The sequence below is a fragment of the Heptranchias perlo genome, chromosome 20 (genome assembly GCF_035084215.1).
Source record: "Heptranchias perlo isolate sHepPer1 chromosome 20, sHepPer1.hap1, whole genome shotgun sequence".
Taxonomy (NCBI): Eukaryota; Metazoa; Chordata; class Chondrichthyes; order Hexanchiformes; family Hexanchidae; genus Heptranchias; species Heptranchias perlo.
The window spans coordinates 5368343-5387704 of NC_090344.1; the positions used below are offsets into that span (position 1 = coordinate 5368343).

The 19362-nt window shown below is 44.4% G+C and overlaps 3 non-coding genes across 3 annotated transcripts; all 3 read right to left on the minus strand.

Annotated features, from left to right (window-relative positions):
• Positions 1 to 5661: 5661 nt before the first annotated feature.
• Positions 5662 to 5732, minus strand: trnag-gcc (transfer RNA glycine (anticodon GCC)). The gene has a single exon. It is a non-coding gene; the product is annotated as a tRNA-Gly (tRNA).
• Positions 5733 to 8078: 2346 nt separating this feature from the next.
• Positions 8079 to 8160, minus strand: trnas-gcu (transfer RNA serine (anticodon GCU)). The gene has a single exon. It is a non-coding gene; the product is annotated as a tRNA-Ser (tRNA).
• Positions 8161 to 17106: 8946 nt separating this feature from the next.
• On the minus strand, positions 17107 to 17177 carry trnag-ccc (transfer RNA glycine (anticodon CCC)). The gene has a single exon. It is a non-coding gene; the product is annotated as a tRNA-Gly (tRNA).
• Between the last annotated feature and the right edge of the window lie 2185 nt (positions 17178 to 19362).

Sequence of the window (19362 nt, forward strand, 5' to 3'; positions counted from 1 at the left end):
GAGAGACACAAGGACACCCGGACCACGGAGAAACCGTGGAAATGTGGGGACTGTGGGAAGGGATTCAATTATCCGTCACAGCTGGAAATTCATCGACGCAGACACACCGGGGAGAGGCCGTTCATCTGCTCCGTGTGTAAGAAGAGATTCACTGAGTCATCCCACCTGCTGACACACCAACGAGTTCACCCCGATGAGAGATCTTTTACATGCTCTGACTGTGGGAAGAGCTTTAAAAGCAGAAACAAACTTCTGAGACATCAGCACAGTGACACTGGGGAGAGGCCGTTCATCTGCTCAGTGTGTAAGAAGAGATTTACTCGTTCGTCCACCCTGCTGAGACACCAGCGAATTCACACTGGGGAGAGGCCATTCTCCTGTTCCGTGTGTAAGAAGAGATTCACTCAGTCATCCAACCTGCTGAAACACCAGCGAGTTCACACTGGGGAGAGGCCATTCTCCTGCTCCGTGTGTAAGAAGAGATTCACTCAGTCATCCACCCTGCTGATACACCAGCGAGTTCACACTGGGGAGAGGCCATTCTCCTGCTCTGTGTGTGGGAAGAGATTCACTGAGTCATCCAACCTGCTGAGACACCAGCGAGTTCACACTGATGAGAGACCTTTTAAATGTTCTGACTGTGGGAAGAGATATAAAAGCAAAAGGAATCTGCTGACACACCAACGTACTCACACTGGGGAGAGACTTTTTAAATGTTCTGACTGTGAGAAGGGCTTTAAAAGCACAAATGATCTGCTGAAACACCAACACACTCACACTGGGGAGAGACTGTTCACCTGCTCCGTGTGTGGGAAGGGATTCACTCAGTCATCACACGTGCTGAGACACCAGCGAGTTCACATATGACTGCAGGGGTTGGATTCTGCTGTTAATCCCATCCAGGACTGAACCATGTTCATTCTGACAGTTGGGGTTTGTTTCTTCTGATGTTAATAACCCCTATAACTGGGCTGGAGTTTAATATTCTGAATATCTGTAAAATAAATCAGCTTTATTTTAAACACTTTATTGTTGATTTTGGTCTTTCCCACCTGAGTGTTTAGCATCACCTGTCTGGAGCTCAGAAAGGACAATCTGCGGGGAGGATCGTCCGGTGGGAACAGAACTTCAGCCTGGACACAGTCCTTCAGGGCCACACTGAGAGGGGCAAACGGCACTTTGGTCTTTCTCGTCTCTCTTCACTGACAGTAAAGTCGCCGTGCGGGTTTATCTTGCGTGTAAGAAATGTGTCCCAGCCGCACTCTTTCATGGTTCAGATCTCCTCGGCACGGAACAGAAGGGTCCTTTCCAATGGAGTCAAGAAGGACAATGGTGAATGCTGGAAAAGTGCTGTCAAATCAGAGATTGGTGTAAAACTGTAATCGATTCCTGACTGGAAGTGAAACGGCAGGTTTAAGTCTCCAGTCTAAAAATAACTGGTATTTATTCTATGAAGATTTAAATTGTTTGTGTGACAGTCCTGAGTCCACCAATTAAGGCAGGCGAAAATAAACCCATTTAAAATCAATGGGTTAAAGCGTGCAATAAAATAGCAGAAGAGTTAATTCATAGGAGCCTGTTAACTGCTGGTACAATTGTACAACAGGCATTTGATCTGGAGGCAAAGAAGGACCTGCAGTGTGTTGCCAGAATTCCCTGTTTGATTGTTGTCTTTGTGTTGGACACCAGGATAATGAAAGATACACGACCCTGACCATCCACGGGGTGGGGGCGATCTCGACAGTTACTCTGGGATCACTCCTGCTGCGGAACTCCACCACTGACCCTGCTGAAGGTTGCAGGCTCAGGGAGTGGGGCCTCCAGGAGTGGACTGTAAGAAAGCTGGGTTTCGGTATCTTGACAAATATATGCCGAGGAACCAGAGGAAACCTTACATGTCAGTGTAGGTCTCGGGGTGAATGATTCCTGACTCCCAGAACTGTCTTACATTTAACCCAGATCGGATCAGGATCAATTCAGTTTACAGGAGAATTGGGACAAATATCACCCACAATCGATGGAGACACAAGCAGCCGTTAAAGAAGCTCAGAGATCTTTGGAAAAGAAGATGGTGCACAATTGTGGTAATAATAGTAAAAGATTTTCCAGCTACGTCATGAGTCAGAAGACCATTAAAGATGGTTTAGGTCCACTGAAAGACAGTTCAGGACAGATCCCTGGGCTATGGTACAGCTGTTAAATGAGTATTTCTCATCAGTCTACACTCCTGTGGATGATGCTCAGATTCCAGCTGTGGGATGTGCTGTCGACAATAGCATCATAAATATTAAAATAGAAAGGGATGTGATCTTGGATAAAATATGAAATCTCAAAATACTTTGTGCTCCGGGTCCAGATGATATCCACCCCCGGGTGTTTAAAGAGATGGGACGGGTGCTCTGTGAGCCCCTTGCCTGTATCTACAACTGCTCAATAGAGTCAGGGATTGTTCCCTGGGATTGGAAGGTAGCTCACGTCGTTCCCATTTTCATTAACGGGGACAAATCATAGCCAGGGAATGACAGGCCCATCAGTGTGACCTCGATCAGAGGGAAGATGCTTGAAGGGATCCTAAGAGATGCTATTTATTATCACGGGGAAAAAGAAGGAGCCATTAGAGATACTCAACACGGCTTCCGGGAAAGAAGGTCGTGTCTCAAAAACTTGCTTGAGTTTTTTGAAGAAGTTACCGGATTAGTGGATGAGGGTAATCCGATTCACATTGTCTATCTCAGGGGTGCGAAACTCATTTTCTATGGTGGGCCTGATCCGATATCCTGGCACTTGGCCTGGGCCACATTCAACAAAAGTTGTAAACTAGAAATAGATGAAGATGGACTATATTGGTGCTTGCTTGCATTTGGGTTTCATTTACTGCTACTGCGGCTCCCGATACCTGGCACCTCTTAGCTTGAACCATTGCATCAACATTTGGAGTAAATGACTGGGCTGAGGCCTGTCTTGGATAAAAACATGAGGACCACTTGTCATTACAGTACTTTGTGCCCCAAACACTAACCGTGGAAGTGAATTTCACAGTCTCACAACTCCCTACGTAAAGAAGTTGCTCTTGATCACTGCTCTATAACAGATAGCAGGGGTTAAGGGTCGCTACTCAGACTGTATAAGGTGGAATGAGGTGTTCCACAAGGGTCGGTTCTGGGACACTGTTCACAATTTACATAAACGATTTGGACTCGGGAATCGGAAGTACAATTTCAAAATTTACGGATGACACCAGATTAGCGGGGCGGGGGGCTGTGGGTGGGTGGGGTGGGGTATAGATAATATTGATGAAGATTGCGACCAAATACAAGAATACATCAATAAACTGGCAAAATGGGTGTATAATTAGCAAATGAATCTAAATGCAGATGCGGGTGAAGTGGAGCATTTTGGTAGAAAGAACAAGGAGGCCGCATGCTACTTGGACAATAAGAGTCTAAATGTCCTTGGTTCCAAAGAAAACAATCCCAGCCTATCCAATCTTTCATCATAGCTAAAATTCTCAACTCCTGGCAACGTCGCCGTAAATCTCCTCTGTACCCTTTAATATTCTCTCTCTCTCTCTCTCTGCCATTTGGGTCTCTTTCTCTCTGTCTGTGTAATTGACACAATGTTTATTCAGTGTACTGGGACGTACTGTTCTCCGTGACTGGCCTGTTTGAACAACAACGACACCTTTTGATTGGTGTGATGCTGTCCCAGCCTAATATAAGATATGCGATTTGAGAACCTTTCACTCATTCACCTGACGAAGGGGATAATCTCCGAAAGCTTGTGATTTTAAAATAAAATTGTTGGACTATAACCTGGTGTTGTAAGATTCCTTACATTTGTCCACCCCAGTCCATCACCGGCATCTCCACATCATGGCCCTCTCTCGAGCAATCACATCTTTCCCCTAATGTGGTGACCAGAACTGTACGCAGTACTCGAGCTGTGGCCTTACTAGTGTTTTATGTAGTTGTCAGATAACCTCCCTGCTATTATATCCTATGCCTAGGCTAATAAAGGAAAGTATCCCGAATGTCTTCTTAACCACCTTATCTACCTGTCCTGCTACCTTCAGTGATCTGTGGACATGCACTCCACGTTCCCGCTGTTCGTCTCCACCTCTCCGTATCCTCCCAAGCAATGTGGTTTCAGAGCAACTAATTCTGGAACGTCTCACTTGATAATACAAGTCATAAGTCGAAACCAATTTGGTAAAGGGAGACTAATATTGGTGACTGGAAATAGTTAGTGTACAACTTGATATTGCTGCACACCGGAATATAAAACGAGATTGGATGGACAGAAGAGGTCTGACAGGATGGCCGAGCAGTTGCCGGAGGCAGTGAACGTTTACACTGGCTGCACAGTGAGAGCGGCTCGTTGGTCTCGGGATATGATTCTCGCTTCGGGGATTTTATTGATTGATATGCGAGAGGTCCTGGGTTCAAATCGCGGACGAGCCCTGCTGTCTCGCTGCTTTTAGTGAAAAGTCTCCAATTGGCTTCTGACATCTTTCCAGTGTTGCTTTTGGTAGAATTGAATTACATCCAGAGAATGTTTGAGCTCCAGAGGACAGAGTTCGGAAGTTTGCATGTCACAACACAAGTGAAGTAAATAAAATGTCTCAAGATGATGAGGAGATTGAAGCTGACTGTGAATTTATCTCAATTCAGACGGTCTCATTGATATTGGATGATGGGATAGAGAGCCACATATCCAAGTTTGCTGATGACACCAAGATGGGCAGCATTGTAAGCAGAGTAGATAGAGGCATAAAATTACAGAGAGACAGTAATATAATAAATGAATGGGCAAAACTGTGGCAAATGGATTTGAATTGACGCAAGTGTGAGGTCATCCACTTTGGACCTAAAAAGGATAGATCAGAATACGTTCTAAATAGAGAAAAACTCGAAACTGTGGAGTTCCAAAAGGACATAGGGTCCATGTACATAGATCATTAAATATCATGGACAGGTACAGAAAATAATCGAAAAGGCTAATGGAATGCTGGCCTTTATATCTAGAGGACTAGACGACAAGGGGATAGACATTATGCTACAGCGATACAAACCTCTTGTTAGACCACACCTGGAGTACTGTGTTCATTTCTAGCACCGCATCTTAGGAAGGATATATTGGCCGTGAATGGAGTGCAGCGTAGATTTACTCGAATGATAGCTGGACTCCAAGGCTTAAATTACGAGGAGAGATTACACAAACTAGGGCTATATTCCCCGAAATTTAGTAGATTAAGGGCTGATTTGATCGAAGTTTTCAAGATATTAATGAGAACTGATGGGGTTGATGGAGAGAAACCATTTCCGCTGGTTGGGGAGTCCAGGATGGAGGGACAGGGCCGAAACATTAGAGTCAGGACTTTCAGGATTGAAGTTAGGAAATACTTCTATCAGCAAAAGGAGGTGGAAGTTTGAAAATCTTTTTCGCAAGCGGCAGTTGATGCGAGCTCAATTGTTGATTTTAAAGCTGAGATTGAAATTATTTTGTTAACCAAAGTTATCAAGAGATATGCGGCTCATGCCCATATATGGAGTTACGTCACAGATCAGCCATGATCTCATTGAATTGTGGAACAGGCTCGAGGTGCCCAAATGGCCCAATCCTGTTCCTCAGTTCCGCATGGTCCAGAATGCAAAAACTTGCTGCATTGGCCGGGAATCGAACCCGGGTCTCCCGCGTGGCAGGCGAGAATTCTACCCCTGAACCACCAATGCTCATAAAGGATGCCTTGCTTGTTTCCATTTGAAATGATCTCTGAACGAACATGCCGTTTGCCGTTGGGATGGCCGAGTGATTGAAGCGTTGGTCTCAAAATTCCAATGGTGTTTTTCTCCCTCGATTTGAATTCTGCTCGCAGCGTCACTGTTTAAAGATCTCTTCAATGCTGAAATAGAAAAATTGGAGTTAGTTGACCGCATTTATTTCTCGCTCAGCATGACAGATATTTCAGCGTGGCCGGTGCTTTTGATTGGGTGCCCAAACTTCTCTTGAAAGATTTCAAGACCCGAGAAGGAATCTCTCCCAATCTGTAACTTAAATTCTGCTAGTTTACAAGACCTGACATTTATACTCTTTATTTTCTTTTCGTGCATCTCTCTATCTCCCCCTGTCTCTGACTCTTGTCTCTCTGTGTTGTCCCCGATGTAATTCTGATCGAAACTGCAAAACCAGCAGAGAAGGGGAAAGAATAAAAAGATTGAGGCGGTTGGACAAGTAAAGGTGGAACTCAGCTGATAAATTCGGAGCTAATGTACCCACATTTATGTCTCTTCGCCCTCATAGTGAATGGAAGCAGCAATTTGAGTGAAGTATACTTATGGTAGAGTGTAAACTATGACGATGCCGAGACAGTTGACAATGTCGTTTCGGAGCAATTCGTTCTGTAAATTGTTACTTGAAAATACAAGTCGTACATTCAAAACGAATTTGATAAAGAGAGGCTAATATTGTCGATGTGAAATAATTCGTGTACAACCTGATGTTGCTCTACATCGTACATCGTACAAGAAAGCGAGATTGGAGGGACAGAGCGTTCTGAAAGGATGGTGGATCGGCTTCAAGGCAGCGAAATTTTACAGTGGCTGCACGGCTCTGTTGCCAGTTGGTCTTTGGGTCTGATTCTCGCTCAGGGAGTTTCACTGGTTCAAGTGCCGGATCAGCCCCGTGGTGTCCCCATTTTTGGTCAAAAATCACCAATTGGCTTCTCACAGCTTTTCAGCGGTTTTGACTTATCTCCAGCAGAGCATGTTTGAGCGCCAGAGGACAGAATGCAGAGGGTTTGTCCACGCAACACACTGAGACGAAATGAAGACAAGTTTTCTCGAAGTTGGACTGACTGAAGCCGGCAAACTAATTTATCCCAACTCAGGCGATCTCACGGGTACAGAATACAAAAGGTAAAGGATGCTGAATTGGACTGGAACCAAATCCCTGATTTCCCACCGGCAGGCGAAGATACTAACACTGAAATACTAATGCACACACAACTGCAGCCTGCACGTGTAGCGTTGGGTACATGTCCAGAACATGCAGTCTGGCAGAGTTCCCGTGATAACCCTACGCAGTCTGAACCACTGCCGTGCAGTTCCTGTAGGTTACGTAAGGAGTGGGTCAAACATAGCCGTGTAATTCAATGGGGGCTTGAAACCACCTCACATCGCCACTGTGAAATGCTCAAATAAATAAGAGCTGTAGTTACCAGGCAGTGTTTACTCCCTCAGAGCATAAAGGATAATCCAGCCCATTGTTCACCTAAAAGATTTCACGACATGAGACTGAATTTATTTTAACCTGTACTTTAAATTCTGCTCAATCACAGAATTTGGAGATTTATACTATTTTTCTTTGCATGCATCTCTCTATCTCTGTCTGTGTTTCTTCTTTCTCTCTATTTCCCCTGATGGACTTATCAGGCTTCCTTGAACGGCCAGGTCTGGAAACCCGGGATGGGACAAGGCTGTCGGATCTTCAGTCCAGTTGCTTTATTTCGACGGGATGAGCTTTGCTGTTTTTCGTCTCCGCTTTCGGAAAATATAAACCCAGATGGAAATTCCCCTCCTCGGGTCCGGTCACGGAAATGAACCCGACCTATCACTCGGTCTTAATATCTGTATTCTCTTTGCTTAAGATTAAAATTACGGGGCTACAGCTATTCTCAGGACACATTTTAGAAATTAACACATAACAGACGTATTCGGAAACGTGGGATTAAAGGGCAGGTGATAACCTGGGCACATAATTGGCTAAAGGGAAGGAGGCAGAGAGTAGTGGTGAACTTACAGCACATCCCTTTTAAACAGACACAGGCACGGAATGATCCGGACATAAATCATCATTATGGAACATAAGTTTTTCTTACGTTGACCATAAGATTTGCTCCTTTTTGCAATGACTCCGCTTTTCTCTTTGACACTTCGCGGCCATTCTCATTTCAACACGTTCGTGGAAGGAACTTTTGCTGATTTCAGCAAACAACGCAAAAACCTCTGCCCGCCTTTTCGAGAAGGATGGGACTTTAACCAGACCTGCTGAATGAGGGAAAGAAGACTTAAACACAATAACGACGAGGGTGGGATTCGAAGCCACGCGTGCAGAGCACAATGGATGAGCAGTCCATCGCCTTAACCTCTCGGCCACCTCGTCACATGAGGAAACCTGCGAAATCCCTTTTATTCAAAATGAAAATACTGGTTATGTTGCCAATCTGAAATAAAAACAGTAAATGTGGATATCCTCAGCAGGTCAGGCAGAATCTTTAGATATAGAAACAGAGTTAAAGTTTCAGGTCGATGACCATCACATGAGTATTACATCACACTCCTGACTTGCGGCTTGCAGATCGGAGAACAGCTTTGGAGAGTCACGAGGTGAGTCACTCACCGCAGAACATCCAGCCTCTGACCTGCTCTTACAGCCACAGTATTTATGTGGCTGGCCCAGTTAAGTTTCTGGTCAATGGTGATCCTCAGGATGTTACTCGGGGGGATTCGGCGATGGTAATGCCATGGTAATGGTAATCTCCCACAGAAGAGATTTACTGGAAAGATTCCAGGGATGAGGGTCTTTAGTTACATGGATAGACTGGAGAAGCTGAGGTTGTTCTCCTTCGAACAGAGACGGTTGCGAGGAGATTTGATAGAAGTATTCAAAATCATGAAGAGAGTAGATAGAGAGAAACTGATCCCGTTGGCGGAAGGGTCAAGGACCAGAGCACATAGATCTCAGGTCTTTGGCAAAAGAACCAAAGTTGAAGGAAAAACTTTTTTTATACAGCGAGTGGTTATGATGTGGAATGCACCGCCCGAGGGGGTCTTGGAGCCAAATTCAATCATGGCCTTCAAAAGGGAACTGGATAAGTATTTGAAAGGAAAAAATACAGGGTTCCAGGGAAAGGGCGGGGGAGTGGGTCTTGCTGGATTGCTCTTGCAGAGAGCCGGCAAGGACTCAATGTGCCGAATGGCCTCTTTCCGTGCTGTAACATTTCTATGATTCTATTCTATTTGTAGGAGGCGATGCAAAACGACCGGAGCGTGACGTCAATCGACCTGCTCATGTACATTCCCTGATAATAAATCCTAGTGTGAGGGAAAGAAGAAATTCATAATTATTGTACTTATTTTTTATCTTATGCTGACCACTAGAGATACTCGGTTTACCAGGGGACCATTGTGCACTTTGATTGATAATTCACAGAGATCACACTTTACACTCCCAACACCTCCGTGCAAGAAACAGTTTAGGTGCTAATTTGACTTTGCTGATTTGAGCAAACAGATGTTCGCCAGCAATGCGGAAAGGCACTTCTTAGAAAAGAAGGATTTTTGGTGAAGAGACCAAACTGAACAGCACCAGCAAATTCTTACAGCGGTGGAATTCGAACCTTGTAATTCAGAAACCAAATCTAACATTTTCGAAAACTAAGCCACTGTCCCACATGGCAATCGATTCGGTGCGGCTGAAAGATGTCATAGAGCTGAAACGTTACCTCTGGCTCTTTCTCCACAGGTTCTGCCTGACCTGCTGAATGTTTTCAGCATTTTCTGGTTTCATTTTTATGATTTCAGAATGGCTGTTTTCCTGAAAACACCCAATTTGACCCAAGGACGCAGCTCGCACTTCACTTTCCCCACGCGCTTTAAAGTCTGTCGTTTCCGAACAAAATCCCCTCCGCGCCGGACATTCAAAGGACCTTTCACTCACTGCCAACCTCCTGTAATCGACACTTTTTCACCACTGCCGCTCTTTGCATTTCTCCTCATTCCTTTTCAATCGGACATTTCCACAGACCTATTAAGATCAAGCGGAACATTTCCGATCTTCCTGCACCGCCCAGATTGCCAAAAGTGCACATTTCAGCCGTCATTCGCAGCGATGCAGCGCCGCCCGTCTCTCCCACACATCAACTGCTCGGGGAAAAGCTCCAACGACCATGGAAACAAAACCCAGTTCTTCAGTTAACGTCCCCCGTGTCACAAGATACCCCATGGAAATTTCACGGAGAAGTATGCCGCTGTCCTTCCGATTGCCAGCCCTGCTTTCTTCGTTCTTGTCTCTGGAGCAGTCTCGCAGGTGGGAATGTTTCAAGGCACAAATGAACATTGGTGCGAACGGGACATGTGCCCCCGAGTAACAGCGGTCGATGTGGAGCAAACTTAAAGACATAAGAATGTGAAAGTGAGTGTTAGAGTCGGTAAGGCCGCAGTAAAGTCTCAATGAAATGGACCATGATTGTGGAAGGAAAAAAGTCTGGAAGAAGCGGCGGGTCTGAATTTTGGATCTTTCAGCAGAGACACATGAGAGAACAAGGACAGGATACAGACAAAGGTGCTGGAGGCAGAAAGAAAAAGAACGAATTAAGAGGAATGAAAAGAGAGTGAAAGAAAGGATGGGATAGAAGGCGATGAAAGAAAGAAAGAAAGAAAGAGGGGAGAGAGAAAGACAACCGTGCAATACTCACCCGGCAAACGGGCGCTGCTCCCATTCGGCTGCACTTCGCCCCACTGACCCTCGTCCCATTCACAACATCCTACAATATACTGTCAATGCTGTGCAGTGAAACAGAGAGTTTCAAGGTATAAAGACACTCACACCGTCCTACGACACACTTTCAATACCTGTGCAGTGAGACAGCGAGTTTCAAGGTATAGAGACACTCACACACCGTCCTACGATACACTTTCAATACCTGTGCAGTGAGACAGTGAGTTTCAAGGTATAGAGACACTCACACACCGTCCTACGATACACTTTCAATACATGTGCAGTGAGACAGCGAGTTTCAAGGTATAGAGACACTCACACACAGTCATACGATACACTTTCAATACCTGTGCAGTGAGACAGCGAGTTTAAAGGTGTAGAGACACTCACACACCGTCCTACGATACACTTTCAATACCTGTGCAGAGAGACAAAGAGTTTAAAGGTACAAAGACATTGACACACCGTCCTACGATACACTTTCAATACATGTGCAGTGAGACAGCGAGTTTAAAGGTATAGAGACACTTACCTTTTTGTTCAAAAGTAGCACATCCCAGGAATAAGAGAGAGCGAGGGTCAGTTTCCCTCTCCTGATGGAGCTGAGGCTTGTCAGTCAAGAGTACCCTCCTCCCAGTATTGGCTGTGGAGGAAGTACTGTGTAGATTTAATGGAAGACCTTCAGCCTGACCGAGGTTCGGCTGACTGGCCAGTAATTATTCGATCTACACCTTTCTCCCTTTTTAAACAACGGTACATCTTTAGCAGTCCTCCAATCCTCCGGCATCACACCTGTAACCAGAGATGATTGGAAAATGATGGTCAGAGCATCCGTTATTTCCTTTCTTGCTTCTATTAACAACCTGGAATATATTTCATCCGGGCCTGGGGATTCAGGCGGAATGATTTGGGTACTTTCTATTTTCTGTTTGCAAAAGTTTGCACCGCAGGTCAAGATCACAAGTCTCGGTCAAAATTAGGACAACTTCCGGGTTTAAACCTCAAATCGTGAATTATACCACAACTCCAACGAGCCCAAAAACAAATAAATTAACGTGTTACAGACACATTCTATGAGAGGTCTGTCTGCACAATGAAAGGGCGTTTTTGATCAGTCATTCTGATATCCGTTTCCTCCTGAAACTTGAACAAATACAAATTCCACACTCTTATTTTGTCGTTTAATTCCACAAATTAGGTGAAAACAATAAATTACGGAAGGCACTGCTGGGAGTTGAACCCAGAATCGCCTGTTAAAAGACAAATACTTTAACCAACTAAGCCACAGCGCCACTTGATACCATTGTTCGCCCACCTCCTCTCACTAATATCTATCAGTGACACGTTACTGTTTGTTTGGGGTTCAGACCGTTTTATCTTTGTCTGTTTCGCTTGTCCGTTAACCTGTGCATCCCAATTTCGCCTGCATTTCTCTCTGTTCAACTTTGTGTGTCACTCAGTGCGTTGATACACGGATGATTATGTGTGCTTGTGTTTGTTACATTAAATAAATTAGGGGTTCAGACAATTCTCGCTCTGACATTGGACAACTATTGACCCAAACTTTGCAGCGAAGTGTTGTTTATTATGGTGCCGAAACTAAAAAATCGTAAGAGGTCCAAAAAGGGAAAAAGAGATAAACTTGTGAGGGAAAATATTGACAACAATCAAGGTTTTTACACGTATCTTAAGAGAAAGAAGGGTGACTAAGAGTAATGTGGGCCCCTTAAAGACAGATGGAGGTGATATTGTAATTGAAAATCAGGAAATGCCAGAGTTGCTAAATATTTACTTTTCATCGGTCTTCACAGAAATGGATGGAGCTAACATACCAGAGACACGAGGAAAACTGAAAATAAATCAAGGGGATTCGTATAAGTAAAATAATGGTAATGGAGATAATAATGAGACGAAAGATAGACAAATCTCCAGGACCTGATGGTTACCATCCCAGGGGACTAAGAGGAATCGGCGAGGAAATGGTACATGTTTTAGTCATGATCGTTCAAAAGCCTCTTGATTCAGGAATTGTTCCTTTGATTGAAACATTGTCAATCTCACTCCATTATTTAGGATGGGTAGGAGAGATAAAGTTAGAAATTAAAGACCCATTAGTCTGAAGTCTGTTGTGGGGGAGTTACCAGTATCTGTTATTAGGGAAATAATGACTGAACACTTGGATAAATATGAAGTCATCAGCGAGAGCCAGCATGGATTTGTAAAGGGTAAGTCAAGTCTAACAAAACTAGTTGAACTTTTTGAAGGTGTATCTAACGTGGTAGATAATGGAGTTTCCTTGGGTGTTATATAATATTCACTTCCAGATGCATTCGATAAGGTACCACATAAGAAGCTGTGAACAACAATGAGAGTGCGTAGAATTTAAGGCAACCTAATGAAATGGGTTCGGAGTTGGTTAGAAGGTGGGAGACAGAGAGCCGGAATAATAAGGTGTGTACTCAAATTGGCAGGATGTGATCAGTGCTGGGGCATTAGCTTTTGACTATATGTATAAATAACGTAGGTGAAGGTATAGGAAGCCGTATCGCCACGTTTGTCGCTAGCATCAAATTAGATAGCACAGTGAGTAGCGTTTCTGGGTGTATAAGGTTGTGGTGCAATCGGTCAGCCTGCGGTAATTAGAGGGTTCTAGAAATACCCAGGTTATGAATTCGAGTCGCACCTTGGATAGACAAACCTTCCAATCCGAGCATTTTGACCGGAGTTCAAGGTGCAACTGGCATGTTCCATAAGGTATCTACTTCTCAGTGTTCCTATGTCGGCACTTGTGGGTACTTGAGTTCCTCTGGCCGACCGTCTTGCAATAGCAGGTGCGAGTTTACTTGTTTATAAGGGAAGAGGGGGCGATTAGCGACAGCTGATAAAGCAAAGCGGTCTACACGAGGTCCTTAAATCTAAAGAACCAAACACACAAATCTTCTTTTCGTTGAGTGGATATTCGTCGATTGGAAGTTTCGTGTGAGGAAGATTTGGAAGGGAAATCTGCTGCCTGGTGTCACTGTGTAACGGGTGAAACTATTCAGTTTACAGATGTTAATACGCTGAAAGGTCGAGAGGTTATTTCCAACTCCCGTGTGGGACAAGTTTAGCTTTTGAGCCACTTGGTAAAGTGTTATTTTAATTGGTGCTAACGATTGATAAGACATTTGGCACAAACAAACAGAATTGTAAACTCACGAGTTCGCTCTCCACGTTTCTTACATCATGTTCAACAGGAACAAGGAATCCCCTCAACACGTCACTGAGAATTTTCAAAAAGGGATCCTCATCATAGTTCGACGTCAACGAGGGATAATTCATGGTACAGGAATCTGCATAATGGAAACTTTTCTAATCGCGATTCCGGGTAGCTCAATCGGAAGAACATCGGACTTTAAAAACCGATAATGATCTGAAGGTTCAAAGTCTGGTTCAGGCTGTAAATTTTAAAACAGCTGGCAAGTTCTGTCTTTGCAGCGAAGCAACAACTGCGGGACAGACGGTGCCTGCGATGTGCTGTCAAAGCTTCGGTGGTATCCTGTTTCCCAGGGATGGACAGAAATGCGCTTTCTTCGGCGGCATTCGCTTCTTTCCGCCAGCAACGTGTGATTGGAGAGAGCGGGGCCGGACAGGCGGCCTGAATGTTGTTGCTGTCGTGGCTTCACTCAATCCGGGAGCTGGGGAACATCGAAATCGAAAAACTGATGGATGCAGTGCTGTTCAGAACTGCAGTTATTAACCGAGGCAGCGCTGCAGGATTCTTTCATGATCTCTCACAAATCAACTGAAATCTGTCGCAATGTGCAGCTTGAGAGGTGCTTTCTGCACCGTTAGTGCAGGAAACGGGAGTGAGGGTGAGACACTGTCGGTAACTTTGTAATGCTTGAGTTTGTGTAGAACTGTACAGAGCTTCGATGAGGTGTTGTGTTTTTTTCATATTTAACTACAGAGTGAATTCTTGCTTCATTTATATTCACTAATTGTTGGTGGATAACGTTTTCAAAATGTTTCCGCTCGGTTTCGAACCGGAGTTATTTAGTGTGTTCGGCGTGCGTGATAATTACTGCACGACGAAAAGTTCACTGTGTAAATGCATATTGGCATAACTCAGATGATAGCTGCCGTCTACAAATGCTCTCAGTGCGAGAGCCGGGTCAGATTCCCGTTCAGGGAATTAAGTTTTACAAAATAGTTTACTGTATTAATTTCGCAAAACTCATTAAACTCTGTAAAAAAGACGAATACTCGTTCTAATCGCCATTAATCAACCAGGAACATTCTGTTTCAGACTGAAGGAAATCCTAACATTTTTTTAATCATTCATGGGATGTCAGCGTCGGTGGAAAGGCCAGCACTTATTGCCCAATCCTAATTGCCCTTGAGAAGATGGAGGTGATCCGTCTTCTTGAACCGCTGCAGTCCGTGTGGTGAAGGTTCTCCCACGGTGCTGCAATGTAGGGATTTCCAGGATTTTGCACAGTGACGATGAAGGAACGGCGATATATTTCCAAGTAACGATGGTGTGTGACTTGGAGGCGGCGTGCAGGTTGCGGTGTTCATATGTGCCTTCTGCCCTTGTCCTTCCAGGTGGTAGAGGTCGCGGGTTTGGGAGGTGCATCTTGTGGATGGTACACACTGCAGCCACGGTGCGCTGGTGGTGGAGGGAGTGAATGTTTAAGGTGGTGGATGATGTGCCAATCAAGTGGGCTGCTTTTTCCTGGGTTGTGTCGAGCCTCTTGAGTGTTGTTGGAGCTGCACACATCCAGGCAAGTGGAGAGTATTCCATCACACTCCTGACTTATGCCTTGTAGATGTTAGAAAGGTTTCGGGGAGTCACGAGTCTCCAGTGCAATCACATCTTTCCTGTAATGTGATGACCACAACTGCACGCAGTACTCAAGTTGTGGCCTAACTAATGTTTTATACAGTTCAAGCATAACCTCACTGCTATTACAGTCTATGCCTCGGCTAATTAAGGAAAGTATCCTGCATGCCTTTTAACCACCTTATCTACCTGTCCATCTACATTCAGGGATCTGTGGACATGCACTCCAAGATCCCTCTGTTCATCTACACCTCTCAGTATCCTCCCAAGCAAGGTAGTTTCAGAGCAACTAATTGTGAAACGTCTTACGTGATAATACAAGTCGTACAGTCAAAACCATTTGGTAAAGGGAGACTAATATTGGTGATTGGAAATAGTTAGTGTGCAAGTTGATATTGCTGTACACCTGAATAGAAAACGAGATGGGATGGACAGAAGCGGTCTGAAAGATGGCTGATAGGCTGTGGGAGACAGCGGACATTTATACTGGCTGCACGACGTCAGCGACAGTGGTTTGTTGTTCTCGGGGTATGATTCTCACTTTAGAGATTTTATTGATTAATGATACGAATGATGCCGGGTTCGAATCCACGACGACCCTTACAACCACAAGGCTTTTTGTGAAAAGTCAACAATTGGCTTCTGATACCTTTTCAGTGTTGCTGTTGGTCGAATCGAATTATATCCAGAGCAATTTTAAGATCCAGAGGAGAGAGTGCGGAACTTTCCAAGGCGAAACACATGTGAAGTAAATAAATGTCTCAAGCTGATGAGGAGATTGAAGCTCGATGTGAATTTACCTTCAGGCGGCCTCATTGATATTAGATGACAGGATAGAAAGCCACATATCCAAGTTAGCCGATAACACCAAGATGGGCAGCATTGTAGGCAGTGCAGATGGATGAACAATATTACAGAGAGACATTAATATAATAAATGAATGGGCAAAACTGTGACAAATGGATTTCAATTTAGTCCAGTGTGAGGTCATCCACTTTGGACCTAAAGATAATATTTCAGAATACTTTCTAAATGATGAAATGCTGGAAACTGGTCCAAAGGGACTTCGGGGTGCAGCTACATAGTCATTAGAATGTCATGGACAGGTGCAGAAAATAATCAAAAAGGTTAATGTAATGCTGGCCTTTATATTTAGAGGAATAGAATACTAGAGAATAGACATTATGCTACAGCTATTCAAAGCTCTGGTTAGACCACACCTGGAGTACTGTGTTCAGTTCTGGGCACCGCACCTGAGGGAGGATATATTGGCTGTGGAGGGAGTGCAGTGTAGATTTACTAGAATGATACCTGGACTCCAAGGGTTAAATTCCGACGAGAGATTACACAAACTAGGGTTGTTTACCCTGGAATTTGGGAGGTTAAGGGCTGATTTTATCGAAGTTTTCAAGATATTAAGGGAATTGTTGGGGTAGATAGAGAGAAACTATTTCTGCTCGTTGGGTGCCTGGGACGAGAGGACAAAGCATCAATATTGGAGTCAGCAATTGCAGGAGTGAAGTTGGGAAACACTTCCACAAGTAAAGGGAGGTAGAAGTTTGGAACTCTCTGTCGCAAACAGCAGTTGATGCGAGCTTAATTGTTAATTTTAAACCTGAGTTTAACAGGTTTTTGTGAACCAAAGGAATGAAGGTCGATGATGCTCAGGCGGTTCTGTGGAGGTTGGTCACAGATCAGCCATCATCTCATTGAATTGCGGAACAGTCTCGAGGGGCAAAATGGCCAACTCCAGTTCCCCATTGGTGTTGAAAACAAAGCGACCCTGCATTGGCCGGGAATCGAACCCGAGTCCCTCGCGTGGGAGGCGAGAATTCTACCACTGAACCACCAATGCTGGCACATTGTCTAGTTGCAAATGTCCACTTACGTCTCTTCGTTCTCATAGTGAATGAAAGTAGCAATTTGAGGAAAGTTCACTTGTGTTCCAGTGTATATTGTGACGATACCGAGACAGACGACAATGTCGTTTCAGCGCAGTTCATTCTGTAAAGTGTTACTTTATGTTACAAGTCGTACATTCAAAACGAATTTGATAAAGAGAGAGTAATATTGTTGATATGAAATAATTGGTGTAGAACCTGATATTGCTCTGCATCGTACATGGTACAAGAAGCGAGATTGGATGGACAGGGAGTTCTGAAAGGATGGCGGATCGGGTCTTTGGGAGCGGAATTTTACCCTCGCTGAACGTCTCCGTTGCCTTTGGGTCTGATTCTCGCTCAGGGAGTTTCACTGGTTCAAACCGGATGAGCCCCGTTGTGTCCCCATTTTTAATCAAAAATCACCAATTGGTTTCTCACATCTTTTCAGCGGTGCAGAAGGCAGGCTTGACTTATCTCCAGCAGAGCATGTTTGAGCACCAGAGGACAGAATGCAGAGGGTTTGTCCACGTAACACACGTAGACGAAATGAATATAATCTTTCAAGAAGTTTTACAGATTGAAGCCGGCACGTGAATTTATCACAATTCAGGCGATCTCATGTGTGCAGAATGAAAAGGTAAAGGATGCTGCATTGGCCTGGAACCAAACCCCTGGTTTCCCACCGGCAGACGAGGGTTCCACCACTGAACCGCTAATGTACACACAGCTGCAGGTTGCACGTGTAGCGTTGGACATATGTCTTGAATATACAGTCTGCAAAGCTCCTGGGCAGCCTGCTTCACAGCCGCGCGGTACCTGTGGGTTAACGAGAGAATTATGCAAGGCATGGACTTTGAAATTCACCTGGGTGTTCAAAACCAACTCACACTCATAGTGCGAAATGCTCAAATAAATATGAGCTGTAATTACCAGGCAGTACTTCTCTCAGAGATAAAGACATAATCCAGCCACATGTTTACCTATAAGATTTCACGTTATGGGGTTTAATTTAAGCTGCACCTTAAATTCAGCTTAATCACCGAATGTGGAGATTTATGCTATTATTTTCTTTGCGTGCTTCTCTCTACCTCTGTCTGCATTTCTTCTCTCTCTCTGTGTTTTCCCCTGATGGACTTATCAGGCTTCCTTGAACGGCTAGGTCCGGATGGAACATGGCTTTCGGATCTTCAGTCAAATGTTGTATTTCGACGGGATGATCTTTGCGATGTTCCGTCTCCGTTTTCGGAAAACGGAGACGGAACATCTGAAGGCCCAGATGGGCCTTCCCCTCCTCAGGTCCCGTCACCTCCGGGTAATGGGAATGCACCTGATCTATCACTCGGCCTTAATATCTGTATTCTCATTGCTTAAGAATAAGATAACGGGGTTACAGCTATTCTCAGGTCACATTTTAGAAATTAATACGTAACAGATTTATTCGAAAACTAGAAGCACGTGGGGTTAAAGGACCAGTGGTAATGCGGGCACGTAATTGGCTAAGGGATAGGAGGCAGAGAGTAGTGGTGAACGGATGTTTTTCTGACTGGAGGGAAACATGCAGTGGGATCCCCCAGGGGTCGGTACCAGGACTATTGCTTTTCTTGTTATATATAAATGACTTGGATGTGGGAATAGGGAGTACAGTTTCGAAGTTTGCGGATATTGCAAAAGTTGAAAAAGTTGTAAATAGTGAGGAAGATAGTAGCAGATTTCAGGAGGACATGGACAGAATGGTGAAATGGGCAGTCACGTGACAGATTTAATGCAGATCAGTGTGAGGTGATGCACTTTTGGAAGAAGAACATGGAGAGTTAGTATAATCTAAATGGAACAATTTATGAAAGAGCAGAGGAACCTGGAGGTGCATATTCACAAAACACGGCAAGTTGTTAAGGCGGTTGAGAAAGCAGAAGGGATACTTTGCTTTGTAAATAGGGGCATTGAATACAAAAAAAGGAAGTCATACTAATCCTTACAAATCAGTGGTTAGGCCTCAGCTGGACGATATGTACAGTTCTGGACACCACACTTAAGGATGAAAAGGCATTGAAGAGGATTCAGAGCAGGTTGACCTGGATGATACCAGTGATGAGGGACTTCAGTTACATGGAGAGATTGGAGAAGCTGGGATTGTTCTCCTTACAGCAGAGATGGTTA